Below are 15922 nucleotides of genomic sequence, written 5' to 3' on the forward strand. Positions count from 1 at the left end.
GGAGCAGAAAGTGGAGAAGGAGCTATAGGTGGAGAAGGAGCAGGAGGGGGCGAAGGAACAGAACGGGGCGAAGGAGCAGGAGGCAAAGCAGGAGCAGGAGGGTGAGAAGGTGCAGGAGGAGGGGTATGAGCAGGAGGCGGAGAAGGAGCAGGAGGCGGAGAAGGAGAAGGAGGCGGAGAAGGAGCGGGAGGCGGAGAAGGAGCAGGAGGCGGAGAAGGAGCAGGAGGCGGAGCAGGAGGCGGAGAAGGAGCAGGAGGCGGAGAAGGAGCAGGAGGCGGAGAAGGAGCACAAGGAGGTGGAGCAGTGGGTGGAGTAGTAGCAGGAGGAGGAGAAGGAGCAGGAGGTGGCGAAGGAGCAGTCGGTGGAGAAGGAGCAGGAGTTGGAGAAGGAGCAGGAGGTGGAGAAGGAGCAGGAGGTGGAGAATGAACAGTTGGAGGAGAAGCAGGAGGAGGAGAAGGAGCAATAGTTGGAGAAGGATCATGAGGTGGAGAAGGAGCAGAATGTGGAGGTGGAGCGAGATATGGAAAATGAGCAGGAGGTGGAGAAGGAGCAGGAGATAAAGGAGGAGGAGCAGGAGGTGGAGAAGGAGCAGGAGGTGGAGAAGGAGCAGGAGGTGGAGAAGGATCAGGAGGTGGAGAAGCAGCAGGAGGTGGAGAAGAAGCAGGAGGTGGAGAAGGAGCAGGAGGTGGAGAAGGAGCAGGAGGAGGAGGTTGAGCGGGACGAGGAGAAGGAGCAGGAGGGGGAGAGTGAGCAGGAGGGTGAGACTGAGCAGGAGGTGGAGAAGGAGCAGGACGGGGAAAAGGAGCAGGAGGTAGAGATGGAGCGGGAGGGGGAGAAGGAGTGGGATGCAAAGCAAGAGCAAGAGGGGGCGAATGAGCAGAAGGACGAGAATGATCAGGAGGACGAGAAGGAGCAGGAGGAGGGGAAGAAGCAGGAGGAGGCGAAGGAGCCGGAGGTGGAGAAGCAGCAGGAGGTGGGGAATGACCAGTTGGAGGAGAAGGAGGAGGAGGAGGCGAAGGAGCAGGAAGTGGAGAATGAACAGGAGTTGTAGAAAGCTTCAGTTGGAGAAGGAGCTGGAGGTGAAGAAGGAGCAGGACGGGGAGTTGGAGCAGGAGGTGGAGAAGGAGCAGGAGGTGGAGAAGGAGCAGGAGGTGGAGAAGGAGCACGAGGTGGAGAAGGAGCAGGAGGTGAAGGAGGAGCAGGAGGCGGAGAAGGAGAAGGAGGCGGAGAAGGAGCGGGAGGCGGAGAAGGAGCAGGAGGCGGAGAAGGAGCAGGAGGGGGAGGAGGAGGAGAAGGAGCAGGAGCTGGAGGAGGAGAAGGAGCAGGAGGTGGAGATGGAGCGGAGTGGAGAAGAAGCAGGAGGAGGAGGTCCAGCTGGAGGTGAAGATGGAGCAGTAGGTGGAGAAGGAGCAGGAGGTGGAGAAGGAGCAGGAGGTGGAGAAGGAGCAGGAGGTGGAGAATGAACAGTTGGAGGAGAAGGAGGAGGTGGAGAAGGATCATGAGGTGGAGAAGGAGCAGGATGTGGAGGTGGAACTGGATATGGAAAATGAGCAGGATGTGGAGAAGGAGCAGGAGATAAAGGAGGAGGAGCAGGAGGTGGAGTAGGAGCAGGAGGTGGAGAAGGAGCAGGAGGTGGAGAAGGAGCAGGAGGTGGAGAAGGAGCAGGAGGTGGAGAAGAAGCAGGAGGTGGAGAAGGAGCAGGAGGTGGAGAAGGAGCAGGAGGTGGAGAAAGAGCAGGAGGTGGAGAAGAAGCAGGAGGTGGAGAAGGAGCAGGAGGAGGAGGTTGAGCGGGACGAGGAGAAGGAGCTGGAGGGGGAGAGTGAGCAGGAGGGGGAGAGTGAGCAGGAGGTGGAGAAGGAGCAGGATGGGGAAAAGGAGCAGGAGGTAGAGATGGAGCTGGAGGTGGAGAAGGAGCAGGAGGCGGAGAAGGAGTGGGATGCAAAGCAAGAGCAAGAGGGGGCGAATGAGCAGGAGGACGTGAATGATCAGGAGGACTAGAAGGAGCAGGAGGAGGGGAAGAAGCAGGAGGAGGAGAAGGAGCAGGTGGGGGTGAACGAGCAGGATGAAGAGAAGGAGCTAGATGCATGGAAGGAGCAGGACGCGTTGAAGCAGCAGGAGAGGGAGAAGGAGCCGGAGGTGGAGAAGGAGCAGGAGGTGCGGAATGACCAGTTGGAGGAGAAGGAGGAGGAGGAGGTGAAGGAGCTGGAAGTGGAGAATGAACAGGAGTTGTAGAAAGCTTCAGTTGGAGAAGGAGCTGCGGGTGAAGAAGGAGCAGGACGGGGAGTTGGAGCTGGAGGGGGAGAAGGAGCAGGACGTGGAGATGGAGCATGAGGAGGAGGAGAAGGAGGTGGAGGTGGAGTAGGAATAGGAGGTGGAGAAGGAGCAGGAGGTGGAGAAGGAGCAGGAGGTGGAGAAGGAGCAGGAGGTGGAGAAGGAGCAGGAGGCGGAGAAGGACCAGAAGGTGGAGAAGGAGCAGGAGGTGGAGAAGGAGCAGGAGGTAGAGAAGGACCAGGAGGTGGAGAAAGAGCAGGAGGTGGAGAAGGAGCAGGAGGTGGAGAAGGATAAGGAGGAGGAGAAGGATAAGGAGGAGGAGAAGGAGCATGAAGAGAAGAAGGAGCAGGAAGAGAAGAATGAGCAGGAGGTGGAGAAGGAGCATGAAGTGGAGAAGGATCAGTAGGTGGAAGTTGAGCTGGACGACGAGATGGAACAGGATGGATAGAATGAGCAGGATGTAGAGTAGGAGCAGAAGGTGGAGAAGGAGCTATAGGTGGAGAAGGAGCAGGAGGGGGCGAAGGAACAGAACGGGGCGAAGGAGCAGGAGGCAAAGCAGGAGCAGGAGGGTGAGAAGGTGCAGGAGGAGGGGTATGAGCAGGAGGCGGAGAAGGAGCAGGAGGCGGAGAAGGAGAAGGAGGCGGAGAAGGAGCGGGAGGCGGAGAAGGAGCAGGAGGCGGAGAAGGAGCAGGAGGCGGAGCAGGAGGCGGAGAAGGAGCAGGAGGCGGAGAAGGAGCAGGAGGCGAAGAAGGAGCACAAGGAGGTGGAGCAGGGGGTGGAGTAGGAGCAGGAGGAGGAGAAGGAGCAGGAGGTGTAGAAGGAGCAGTAGGTGGAGAAGGAGCAGGAGTTGGAGAAGGAGGAGGAGGTGGAGAAGGAGCAGGAGGTGGAGAATGAACAGTTGGAGGAGAAGAAGGAGGAGGAGAAGGAGCAGTAGTTGGAGAAGGATCATGAGGTGGAGAAGGAGCAGAATGTGGAGGTGGAGCTAGATACGGAAAATGAGCAGGAGGTGGAGAAGGAGCAGGAGATAAAGGAGGAGGAGCAGGAGGTGGAGAAGGAGCAGGAGGTGGAGAAGGAGCAGGAGGTGGAGAAGAAGCAGGAGGTGGAGAAGGAGCAGGAGGTGGAGAAGGAGCAGGAGGAGGAGGTTGAGCGGGACGAGGAGAAGGAGCAGGAGGGGGAGAGTAAGCAGGAGGGGGAGAGTGAGCAGGAGGTGGAGAAGGAGCAGGACGGGGAAAAGGAGCAGGAGGTAGAGATGGAGCGGGAGGGGGAGAAGGAGTGGGATGCAAAGCAAGAGCAAGAGGGGGCGAATGAGCAGAAGGACGAGAATGATCAGGAGGACGAGAAGGAGCAGGAGGAGGGGAAGAAGCAGGAGGAGGCGAAGGAGCCGGAGGTGGAGAAGGAGCAGGAGGTGGGGAATGACCAGTTTTAGGAGAAGGAGGAGGAGGAGGCGAAGGAGCAGGATGTGGAGAATGAACAGTAGTTGTAGAAAGCTTCAGTTGGAGAAGGATCTGGAGGTGAAGAAGCAGCAGGACGGGTAGTTGGAGCAGGAGGTGGAGAAGGAGCAGGAGGTGGAGAAGGAGCAGGAGGTGGAGAAGGAGCAGGAGGTGAAGGAGGAGGAGAAGGTGGAGAAGGAGCAGGAGGTGGAGAAGGAGCAGGAGGTGGAGAAGTAGCAGGAGGTGGAGAAGGAGCAGGAGGTGGAGAAGGAGCAGCATGTGGAGAAGGAGCAGGAGGTGGGGAAGTAGCAGGAGGTGGAGAAGGAGCAGGAGGTGGAGAAGGAGCAGGAGGTGGAGAAGGAGCAGGAGGTGGAGAAGGAGCAGTCGGAAGAGGTTGAGCTTGACGAGGAGAAGGAACAGGAGACGGAGAAGGAGCAGAACGTAGAGTCGGGCAGGAGCAGGAGGGGGGGAAGGAGCAGGTGGGGAGAAGGAGCAGCAGGCGAGGCAGGAGCAGGAGCGGAAGAAGGAGCAGGAGGAGGTGTTTGACCAGGAAGTGGAGAAGGAGCACGAGGGGGAGGTTGAGCAGAAAGAGGAGATGGAGCATGTGGAGGGGAAACAGTTGGAGGTGGAGGTGGAGCTGGATGTGGTGGAGGAGCATGAGGTGGAGAAGGATCAGGAGGCGGAGAAGGAGCAGGAGGTGGAGAAGGAGCAGGAGGTGGAGAAGGAGCAGGAGGCGGAGGTGGAGCTGCAGGTGAAGAAGTAGCAGGACGGGGAGAAGGAGGGGGAGGAGGAGAAGGAGCTGGGGGAGGAGAACGAACAAGAGGAGGAGAAGGAGCAGGAGGGGTAGAAGGAGCAGGAGGGGTAGAAGGAGCAGGAGGTGGAGGAGGAGCAGAAGGTGGAGAAGGAGCAGGAAGAGAAGAAGGAGCAGGAGGTGGAGGAGGAGCAGAAGGAGGAGAAGGAGCAGATGGTGGAGAAGGAGCAGGAAGAGAAGAAGGAGCAGGAGGAGGGGTTGAGCAGAGAAGGAGCAGGACGAGAAGAAGCAGCAGGAGGAGGAGAAGGAGCACGAAGAGAAGAATGAGGTGGAGGAGGAGATGGAGCCAAACGTTGAGAAGGAGCAGGAGGTGGAGAAGTAGCAACAGGAGGAGAAGGAGCAGGAGAGGGAGAAGGAGCAGGAGAGGGAGAAGGAGCAGGCGAGGGAGAAGGAGCAGGACGGGGAGAAGGAGCAACAGGAGGAGAAGGAGCAGGAGGACGAGAAGGAGCAGGAGGACGAGAAGGAGCAGGAGGACGAGAAGGATCAGGAAGACGAGAAGGATCAGGAAGACGAGAAGGATCAGGGGGAGGGGAAGAAGCAGGAGACGGAGAAGGAGCAGTTGAGGGAGAGGGAGCAGGAGGTGGAGGAGGGGCTCGACGTCGAGAATGATCAGGAGGATGTGAACGAGCAGCAGGCGGAGGAGAAGCGGCAGGCATAGAAGGAGCAGGAGGCGGAGCAGGAGCAGGAGGCGGAGAAGGAGCAGGAGGCGGAGAAGGAGCAGGAGGTGGAGAAGGAGCAGCAGGTGGAGGTGAAGCTGGATATGGAAAAGGAGCAGGAGGTGGAGAAGGAGCAGGAGATGAAGGAGGAGGAGCAGGAGGTGGAGTAGGAGCAGGAGGTGGAGAAGGAGCAGGAGGTGCAGAAGGAGCAGGAGGTGGAGAAGGAGCAGGAGGTGGAGAAGGAGCAGGAAGAGGAGAAGGAGCAGGAGGAGGAGGTTGAGCGGGACGAGGAGAAGGAGCAGGAGGGGGTGAGTGAGCAGCAGTGGGAGAGTGAGCAGGAGTGTGGAGAAGGATCAGGACGGGGAAAAGTAGCAGGAGGTAGAGATGGAGCGGGAGGGGGAGAAGGAGCAGGAGGCGGAGGTAGAGATGGAGCGGGAGGCATAGAAGCAGCAGGAGGCGGAGAAGCAGCAGGTTGCGGAGAAGGAGCAGGAGGCGGAGAAGGAGCAGTGGGTGGAGAAGGAGCAGGAGGTGGAGAAGGAGCAGGAGGTGAGAATGAACAGTTGGAGGAGAAGTAGGAGGAGGAGAAGGAGCAGTGGTTGGAGAAGGAACATGAGGTGGAGGTGGAGCTGGATATGGAAAAAGAGCAGGAGGTGGAGAAGGAAAGGAGATGAAGGAGGAGCAGCAGGAGGTGGAGAAGGAGCAGGAGGTGGAGAAGGAGCAGGAGGTGAAGAAGGAGGAAGAGGTGGAGAATGAGCAGGAGGAGGAGAAGGAGCAGGAGGTTGAGAAGGAGCAGGAGTGGAGATGGAGCAGGAGGTGGAGAAGGAGCAGGAGGTGGAGAAGGAGCAGGAGGTGTAGAAGGAGCAGGAGGTGGAGAAGGAGCAGTCGGAAGAGGTTGAGCTTGACGAGGTGAAGGAACAGAAGACGGAGAATAAGCAGGATGTAGAGTAGGAGCAGGAGCAGGAGGGGGTGAAGGAGCAGGAGGGGAGAAGGAGCAGCAGGCAAGCCAGGAGCAGGAGGGGTAGAAGGAGCAGGATGAGGAGTTTGACCAGGAAGTGGAGAAGGAGCAGGAGGGGGAGGTTGAGCAGAAAGAGGAGATGGAGCAGGTGGAGTGGAAGCAGCAGGAGGTGGAGGTGGAGCTGGATGTGTTGGAAGGGCATGAGGTGGAGAAGGAGCAGGAGGCGGAGAAGGAGCAGTACGTGGAGAAGGAGCAGGAGGTGGAGAAGGAGCAGGAGGCGGAGGTGGAGCTGCAGGTGAAGAAGGAGCAGGACGGGGAGAAGGAGCTGGAGGAGGAGAAGGAGCTGGAGGAGGAGAACGAACAAGAGGAGGAGAAGGAGCAGGAGGGGTAGAAGGAGCAGGAGGGGTAGAAGGAGCAGGAGGTGGAGGTGGAGCAGAAGGTGGAGAAGGAGCAGGAATAGAAGAAGGAGCAGGAGGAGGGGTTTGAGCAGAGAAGGAGGAGGACGAGGAGAAGCAGCAGGAGGAGGAGAAGGAGCACGAAGAGAAGAATGAGGAGGAGGAGGAGATGGAGCCAGACGTTCAGAAGGAGCAGGAGGTGCAGAAGGAGCAACAGGAGGAGAAGCAGCAGGAGAGGGAGAAGGAGCAGGAGAGGGAGAAGGAGCAGGAGGGGGAGAAGGAGCAACAGGAGCAGAAGGAGCAGGAGGACGAGAAGGAGCAGGAGGACGAGAAGGAGCAGGAGGACGAGATGGAGCAGGAGGACGAGAAGGAGCAGGAGGACGAGATGGAGCAGGAGGACGAGAAGGAGCAGGAAGACGAGAAGGATCAGGAGGAGGGGAAGAAGCAGGAGACGGAGAAGGAGCTGTTGAGGGAGAGGGAGCAGGAGGTGGAGGAGGGGCTCGAGGGCGAGAATTATCAGGAGGGTGTGAACGAGCAGTCGGCGGAGGAAGAGATGGAGGCATGGAAGGAGCAGGAGGCGGCGAAGGAGCAGGAGGCGGAGAAGGAGCAGGAGGCGGAGACGGAGCAGTCGGCGGAGAAGGAGCAGGAGGTGGAGATGGAGCTGGAGAAGAAGAAGGAGCAGGAGGAGGATTAGGAGCAGGAGGAGGAGAAGGAGCAGGTGGTGGAGATGGAGCAGTGGGAGGAGAAGGAGCAGGAGCTGGAGAAGGATCAGGAGGTGGAGATGGAGCAAGAAGAGGAGATGAAGCAGGAGGTGGAGAAGGAGCAGGAGGTGTAGAAGGAGCAGGAAGTGGAGAAGGAGCAGGAGGGAGACAAGGAGCAGAAGGTGGAGAAGGAGCAGGAGGTGGAGAAGGAGCAGGAGGAGGAGAAGGAGAAGAAGAAGGAACAGGAGGTGGTGAATGAGCAGGAGAGTAGAAGGAGCAGGAGGTGGAGAAGGAGCAGGAGAAGGAGATGGAGAAGTAGCAGCAGGAGCAGAAGAAGCAGCAGGAAGAGAAGTAACAGCAGGAGGAGAAGGAGCAGAAGCGGGTGGAAGGAGCACAAGCAGGAGTAGGAGCAGGAGCGGGAGAAGGAGCATGAAGTGGAGAAGGAGCAGGAGTAGGAGTTTGAGCAAAAGCCGAAAAGGAGCAGGAGGTGGAGAATGATGAGGAGGTGGAGAAGGAGCAGGGGTGGAGAACAAGTAGGAGGAGGAGATTGAGCAAGAGGAGGAGGGAGAGCTGGAGGAGCTGAAGGAGAAGGAGGAGGAGGAGGAAAACGAGCAGTTGGAGGTTGAGCATCAGGTTGAGAATGAGCAGGAGGTGGAGAAGGAGCAGGAGAAGGAGTTTGAGCAGGAAGGGGAGTTGGAGCAGGAGGGGGAGACGGAGCGGGATGGGAGAAGGAGCAGGAGGTGGAGAAGGAGCAGGAGGGGGAGGAGGAGGAGAAGGAGCAGGAGCTGGAGGAGAAGGAGCAGGTGGTGGAGATGCAGCGGAGTGGAGAAGGAGCAGGAGGAGGAGGTCCAGCTGGAGGAGAAGATGGAGCAGGAGCAGCAGGTGGAGGAGGAGCAGTTGGTGGAGGTTGAGCAGAAGTTGGAGAAGGAGCAGGAGGAGGAGGATGAGAAGGAGCAGGAGGTGGAGAAGGAGCAGGAGGAGAGAAGAAGTAGGAGGAGGAGAAGGAGCAGGAGGTGGAGAAGGAGCAGGAGGTGGGGAAGGAGCACGAGGTGGAGAAGGAGCAGGAGGTGGAGAAGGAGCAGGAGGGAGAGAAGGAGCAGGACGTGGAGAAGGAGCAGCAGGAGGAGAAGGAGGAGGAGGGAGACAAGGAGCAGGAGGTGGTGAATGAGCAGGAGTGGAGAAGGAGCAGCAGGTGGAGAAGGAGCAGGAGAAGGAGGTGGAGAAGGAGCAGGAGAAGGAGGTGGAGACGTTGCAGCAGGAGGAGAAGAAGCAGCAGGAGGAGAAGTAGCGGCAGGAGGAGAAGGAGCAGATGCGGCAGAAGGAGCAGAAGCGGGAGAAGGAGCAGAAGCGGAAGTTGGAGCAGGAGCGGGAGAAGGAGCATGAAGTGGAGAAGGAGCAGGAGGAGGAGAAGGAGCAGGAGGACGAGAAGGAGCAGGAAGACGAGAAGGATCAGGAAGACGAGAAGGCTCAGGAAGACGAGAAGGATCAGGAGGAGGGGAAGAAGCAGGAGACAGAGAAGGAGCAGTTGAGGGAGAGGGAGCAGGAGGTGGATTAGGAGCAGGAGGAGGAGAAGGAGCAGGTGGTGGAGATGGAGCAGTGGGAGGAGAAGGAGCAGGAGGTGGAGAAGGATCAGGAGGTGGAGATGGATCAAGAAGAGGAGATGGAGCAGGAGGTGGAGAAGGAGCAGGAGGTGGAGAAGGAGCAGGAAGTGGTGAAGGAGCAGGAGGGAGACAAGGAGCAGAAGGTGGAGAAGGAGCAGGAGGTGGAGAAGGAGCAGGAGGAGGAGAAGGAGAAGAAGAAGGAACAGGAGGTGGTGAATGAGCAGGAGAGTAGAAGGAGCAGGAGGTGGAGAAGGAGCAGGAGAAGGAGATGGAGAAGTAGCAGCAGGAGCAGAAGAAGCATCAGGAAGAGAAGTAACAGCAGTCGGAGACGGAGCAGAAGCAGGTGAAGGAGCACAAGCAGGAGTAGGAGCAGGAGCGGGAGAAGGAGCATGAAGTGGAGAAGGAGCAGGAGTAGGAGTTTGAGCAAAAGCCGAGAAGGAGCAGGAGGTGGAGAATGATGAGGAGGTGGAGAAGGAGCAGGGGTGGAGAACAAGGAGGAGGAGGAGATTGAGCAAGAGGAGGAGGGAGAGCTGGAGGAGCTGAAGGAGAAGGAGGAGGAGGAGGAAAACGAGCAGTTGGAGGTTGAGCATCAGGTTGAGAATGAGCAGGAGGTGGAGAAGGAGCAGGAGAAGGAGTTTGAGCAGGAAGGGGAGTAGGAGCAGGAGGGGGAGACGGAGCGGGTTGGGAGAAGGAGCAGGAGGTGGAGAAGGAGCAGGAGGGGGAGGAGGAGGAGAAGGAGCAGGAGCTGGTGGAGAAGGAGCAGGAGGTGGAGATGCAGCGGAGTGGAGAAGGAGCAGGAGGAGGAGGTCCAGCTGGAGGAGAAGATGGAGCAGGAGCAGCAGGTGGAGGAGGAGCAGTTGGTGGAGGTTGAGCAGAAGTTGGAGAAGGAGCAGGAGGAAGAGGATGAGAAGGAGCAGGAGGTGGAGAAGGAGCAGGAGGAGAGAAGAAGTAGGAGGAGGAGAAGGAGCAGGAGGTGGAGAAGGAGCAGGAGGTGGGGAAGGAGCACGAGGTGGAGAAGGAGCAGGAGGTGGAGAAGGAGCAGGAGGGAGAGAAGGAGCAGGACGTGGAGAAGGAGCAGCAGGAGGAGAAGGAGGAGGAGGGAGACAAGGAGCAGGAGGTGGTGAATGAGCAGGAGTGGAGAAGGAGCAGCAGGTGGAGAAGGAGCAGGAGAAGGAGGTGGAGAAGGAGCAGGAGAAGGAGGTGGAGACGTTGCAGCAGGAGGAGAAGAAGCAGCAGGAGGAGAAGTAGCGGCAGGAGGAGAAGGAGCGGATGCGGCAGAAGGAGCAGGAGGTGGAGAAGGAGCAGGAGATGAAGGAGGAGGAGCAGGAGGTGGAGTAGGAGCAGGAGGGGAGAAGGAGCAGGAGGTGGAGAAGGAGCAGGAGGCGGAGAAGGAGCAGGAGGCGGAGAAGGAGTAGGAGGCGGAGAAGGAGCAGGAGGTGGAGGTGGAGCTGGAAATGGAAAAGGAGCAGGAGGTGGAGAAGGAGCAGGAGATGAAGGAGGAGGAGCAGGAGGTGGAGAAGGAGCAGGAGGTGGAGAAGGAGCAGGAGGTGGAGAAGGAGCAGGAGGTGGAGAAGGTGCAGGAGCAGGAAGGGGTGAAGGAGCAGGAGGGGAGAAGGAGCAGCAGGCAAGCCAGGAGCAGGAGGGGGAGAAGGAGCAGGAGGAGGAGTTTGACCAGGAATTGGAGAAGGAGCATGAGGGGGAGGTTGAGCAGAAAGAGGAGATGGAGCAGGTGGAGTGGAAGCAGCAGCAGGTGGAGGTGGAGCTGGATGTGGTGGAGGAGCATGAGGTGGAGAAAGAGCAGGAGGCGCAGAAGGAGCAGGAGGTGGAGAAGGAGCAGGAGGTGGAGAAGGAGAAGGAGGCGGAGGTGGAGCTGCAGGTGAAGAAGGAGCAGGACGGGGAGAAGGAGCAGGAGGTGGAGAAGGAGCAGGACGGGGAAAAGGAGCAGGAGTCGGAGAAGGAGCAGGAGGCAGAGAAGGAGCAGGAGGCGGAGAAGGAGCAGGAGGCGGAGAAGGAGCAGGAGGCGGAGAAGGAGCAGGTGTTTGAGAAGGAGCAGGAGGTGGAGGTGGAGCTGGATATGGAAAAAGAGCAGGAGGTGGAGAAGGAAAGGAGATGAAGGAGGAGCAGGAGGTGGGGAAGGAGCAGGAGGTGGAGATGGAGCAGGAGTTGGAGAAGGAGCAGGAGGTCGAGAAGGAGCAGGAGGGGAAGAAGGAGGAGTAGGTGGAGAAGGAGCAGGAGGTGGAGAATGAGCAGGAGGTGGAGAAGGAGCCGGCGGTGGAGAAGGAGCAGTAGGAAGAGGTTGAGCTTGATGAGGAGAAGGAACAGGAGACGGAGAATGAGCAGGAGGTAGAGTAGGAGCAGGAGCAGGAGGGGTTGAAGGAGCAGGAGGGGAGAAGAAGCAGCAGGCAAGCCAGGAGCAGGAGGGGGAGAAGGATCAGGAGGAGGTGTTTGACCAGGAAGTGGAGAAGGAGCAGGAGGGTGAGGTTGAGCAGAATGAGGAGATGGAGCAGGTGGAGTGGAAGCAGCAGGAGGTGGAGGTGGAGCTGGATGTGGTGGAGGAGCATGAGGTGGAGAAGGAGCAGGAGGCAGAGAAGGAGCAGGAGGCGGAGAAGGAGCAGGAGGCTGAGAAGGAGCAGGAGGCGGAGAAGGAGCAGGAGGCGGATAAGGAGCAGGAGGTGGAGAATGAGCAGGAGGTGGAAAAGGAGCAGGAGGTGGAGAAGGAGCAGGAGATGAAGGAGGAGGAGCAGGAGGTGGAGAAGGAGCAGGAGGTGGAGAAGGAGCAGGAGTCGGAGGTAGAGATGGAGCGGGAGGCATAGAAGGAGCAGGAGGCGGAGAAGGAGCAGGAGGCAGAGAAGGAGCAGGAGGCGGAGAAGGAGCAGGAGGCGGAGAAGGAGCAGGAGGCGGAGAAGGAGCAGGAGTTGGAGAAGGAGCAGGAGGTGGAGAATGAACAGTTGGTGGTGAAGGAGGAGGAGAAGAAGGAGCAATGGTTGGAGAAGGAGCATGAGGTGGAGAAGGAGCAGGATGTGGAGGTGGAGCTGGATATGGAAAAAGAGCAGCAGGTGGAGAAGGAAAGGAGATGAAGGAGGAGCATGAGGTGGAGAAGGAGCAGGAGGCGGAGAAGGAGCAGGTGGTGGAGAAGGAGCAGGAGGTGGAGAAGGAGAAGGAGGCGGAGGAGGAGCTGCAGGTGAAGAAGGAGCAGCACGGGAAGAAGGAGCTGCAGGGGGAGAAGGAGCTGCAGCAGGAGAAGGAGCTGGAGGAGGAGAAGGAGCAAGAGGAGGAGAAGGAGCAGGAGGGCTAAAAGGAGCATGAGGGGTAGAAGCAGCAGGAGGTGGAGGAGGAGCAGAAGGAGGAGAAGGAGCAGAAGGTGGAGAAGGAGCAGGAAGAGAAGAAGGGTCAGGAGGAGGGGGTTGAGCAGAGGAAGAGAAGGAGCAGGAGGAGGAGAGAAGGAGCAGGACGAGGAGAAGCAGCAGGAGGTGGAGAAGGAGCACGAAGAGAAGAAGGAGCAGGTGGAGGAGATGGAGCCCGACGTTGAGAAGGAGCAGGAGGTGGAGAAGGAGCAACAGGAGGAGAAGGAGAATGAGAGGGAGAAGGAGCAGGAGAGGGAGATGGAGCAGGAGAGGGAGAAGGAGCAGGAGGGGGAGGTGGAGCAACAAGAGGAGAAGGAGCAGGAGGACGTGAAGGAGCAGGAGGACGAGAAGGAGCAGGATGACGAGAAGGAGCAGGAGGACGAGAAGGAGCAGGAGGACGAGAAGGATCAGGAAGACGAGAAGGATCAGGAAGACGAGAAGGATCAGGAGGAGGGGAGGAAGCAGGAGACGGAGAAGGAGCAGTTGAGGGAGAGGGAGCAGGAGGTGGAGGAGGGGCTCGAGGGCGAAAATGATCAGGAGGGTGTGAACGAGCAGTCGGCGGAGGAGGAGCGGGAGGCATAGAAGGAGCAGGAGGCGGAGAAGGAGCAGGAGGCGGAGAAGGAGCAGTAGGCGGAGAAGGAGCAAGAGGGGGAGAAGGAGCAGGAGGCGGAGAAGAAGCAGGAGGTGAAGGAGCAGGAAGTGGAGGTGGAGCTGGATATGGAAAAGGAGCAGGAGGTGGAGAAGGAGCAGGAGATGAAGGAGGAGGAGCAGGAGGTGGAGAAGGAGTAGGAGGTGGAGAAGGAGCAGGAGGTGGAGAAGGAGCATTAGGTGGAGAAGGAGCAGGAGGTGGAGAAGGAGCAGGAGGTGGAGAAGGATCAGGAGGAGGGGAAGAAGCAGAAGACGGAGAAGGAGCAGTTGAGGGAGAGGGAGCAGGAGGTGGAGGAGGGGCTCGAGGGCGAAAATGATCAGGAGGTTGTGAACGAGCAGTCGGCGGAGGAGGAGCGGGAGGCATAGAAGGAGCAGGAGGCGGAGAAGGAGCAGGAGGCGGAGAAGGAGCAGTAGGCGGAGAAGGAGCAAGAGGGGGAGAAGGAGCAGGAGGCGGAGAAGAAGCAGGAGGTGAAGGAGCAGGAAGTGGAGGTGGAGCTGGATATGGAAAAGGAGCAGGAGGTGGAGAAGGAGCAGGAGATGAAGGAGGAGGAGCAGGAGGTGGAGAAGGAGTAGGAGGTGGAGAAGGAGCAGGAGGTGGAGAAGGAGCATTAGGTGGAGAAGGAGCAGGAGGTGGAGAAGGAGCAGGAGGTGGAGAAGGAGCAGGAGGAGAAGGAGCAGGAGGAGGAGAAGGAGCAGGAGGAGGAAACGGAGCTGGAGGAGGAGAAGGAGCAGGAGGTAGAGAAGGAGCAGCAGGTGGAGAAAGAGCAGGAGGTGGAGGAGGAGCAGGAGGTGGTGAAGGAGCAGGAAGAGGAGAAGGAGCAGGAGGAGGAGACGGAGCAGGTGGAGAAGAAGGATCAGGAGGTAGAGAAGGAGCAGCAGGTGGAGAAGGAGCAGGAGGTGGAGAAGGAGCAGGAGGCAGAGAAGGAGCAGGAGGCGGAGAAGGAGCAGGAGGCGGAGCATGAGGCGGAGAAGGAGCAGGAGGCGGAGAAGGAGCAGGAGGCCGAGAAGGAGCAGGAGGTGGAGAAGGAGCAGGAGGTGGAGAAGGAGCAGGAGGAGGAGAAGGAGCAGGAGGAGGAGTTTGAGCGAGACGAGGAGAAGGAGCAGGAAGGGGAGAGTGAGCAGGATGTGGAGAAGGAGCAGGACGGGGAAAAGGAGCAGGAGCAGGAGTGGTGAAGGAGCAGGAGGGGAGAAGGAGCAGGAGGCAAGGCAGGAGCAGGAGGGGGAGAAGGAGCAGGTGGAGGAGTTTGACCAGGAAGTTGAAAAGGAGCAGGAGGGGGAGGTTGAGCAGAAGGAGGAGAAGGTGCAGGTGGAGGGGAAGCAGCAGGAGGTGAAGGTGGAGCTGGATGTGGTGGAGGAGCATGAGGTGGAGAAGGAGCAGGAGGCGGAGAAGGAGCAGGAGGTGGAGAAGGAGCAGGAGGTGGAGAAGGAGAAGGAGGCGGAGGAGGAGCTGCAGGTGAAGAAGGAGCAGGACGGGGAGAAGGAGCTGGAGGAGGAGAAGGAGCTGGAGGAGGAGTACGAGCTAGAGGAGGAGAAGGAGCAGGAGTGGTAGAAGGAGCATGAGGGGTGGAAGGAGCAGGAGGTGGAGGAGGAGCAGAAGGAGGAGAAGGAGCAGAAGGTGGAGAATGAGCAGGAAGCGAAGAAGGAGCAGGGGGAGGGGGTTGAGCAGAGGAAGAGAAGGAGCAGGAGGAGGAGAGAAGGAGCAGGAGGAGGAGAAGCGGCAGGAGGAGGAGAAGGAGCACGAAGAGAAGAAGGAGCAGGAGGAGGAGATGGAGCCAGACGTTGAGAAGCAGCAGGATGTGGAGAAGGAGCAACAGGAGGAGAAGGAGCAGGAGGACGAGAAGCAGCAGGAGGAGGAGATGGAGCAGGATGACGAGAAGGAGCAGGAGGACGAGAAGGAGCAGGAGGACGAGAAGGATCAGGAAGACGAGAAGGATCAGGAAGACGAGAAGGATCAGGAAGACGAGAAGGATCAGGAAGTCGAGAAGGATCAGGAGGAGGGGAAGAAGCAGGAGACGGAGAAGGAGCAGTTGAGGGAGAGGGAGCAGGAGGTGGAGGAGGGGCTCGAGGGCGAGATTGATCAGGAGGGTGTGAACGAGCAGTCGGCGGAGGAGGAGCGGGCGGCGGAGAAGGAGCAGGAGGCGGAGAAGGAGCAGGAAGCGGAGAAGGAGCAGGAGGTGAAGGAGCAGGAGGTGGAGGTGGAGCTGGATATGGAAAAGGAGCAGGAGGTGGAGAAGGAGCAGGAGATGAAATAGGAGTAGCAGCAGGTGGAGAAGGAGCAGGAGGTGGAGAAGGAGCAGGAGGTGGAGAAGGAGCAGGATGTGGAGAAGGAGCAGGAGGTGGAGAAGGAGCAGGAGGTGGAGAAGGAGCAGGAGGAGGAGAAGGAGCAGGAGGAGGAGTTTAAGCGGGACGAGGAGAAGGAGCAGGAGGGGGAGAGTGAGCAGGAGGGGGAGAGTGAGCAGGAGGTGGAGAAGGAGCAGGACGGGGAAAAGGAGCACGAGGTAGAGAAGGAGCGGGAGGGGGAGAAGGAGCAGGAGGCGGAGAAGGAGTGGGATGCAGAGCAAGAGCAAGAGGGGGCGAAGGTGCAGGAGGACGAGAATGATCAGGAGGGCGAGAAGGAGCAGAAGGAGGGGAAGGAGCAGAAGGAGGAGGAGGAGCATGTGGGGGTGAACGAGCAGGATTCAGAGAAGTAGCCGGATGCATCGAAGGAGCAGGAGGCGTTGCAGCAGCAGGAGATGGAGAAGGAGCCGGAGGTGGAGGAGGAGCAGGAGGTGGGGAATGAACAGTTGGAGGAGAAGGAGGAGGAGGAGGCGATGGAGCAGGAGGTGGAGAATGAACAGGAGTTGTGGAAGGAGCTTCAGTTGGAGAAGGAGCTGGAGGTGAAGAAGGAGCAGGACGGGGAGTTGGAGCTGGAGGAGGAGAAGGAGCAGGACGTGGAGATGGAGCATGAGGAGGAGGAGGAGAAGGAGCTGGAGGTGGAGTAGGAATAGGAGGTGGAGAAGGAGCAGGAGGTGGAGAAGTGGCCGGAACTGCAGAAGGAGCAGAAGGTGGAGAAGGAGCAGAAGGTGGAGAAGAAGCAGAAGGTGGAGAAGGAGCAGGATGTGGAGAAGGAG

The sequence above is a fragment of the Heptranchias perlo genome, chromosome 30 (genome assembly GCF_035084215.1).
Source record: "Heptranchias perlo isolate sHepPer1 chromosome 30, sHepPer1.hap1, whole genome shotgun sequence".
NCBI classification, from domain to species: Eukaryota; Metazoa; Chordata; class Chondrichthyes; order Hexanchiformes; family Hexanchidae; genus Heptranchias; species Heptranchias perlo.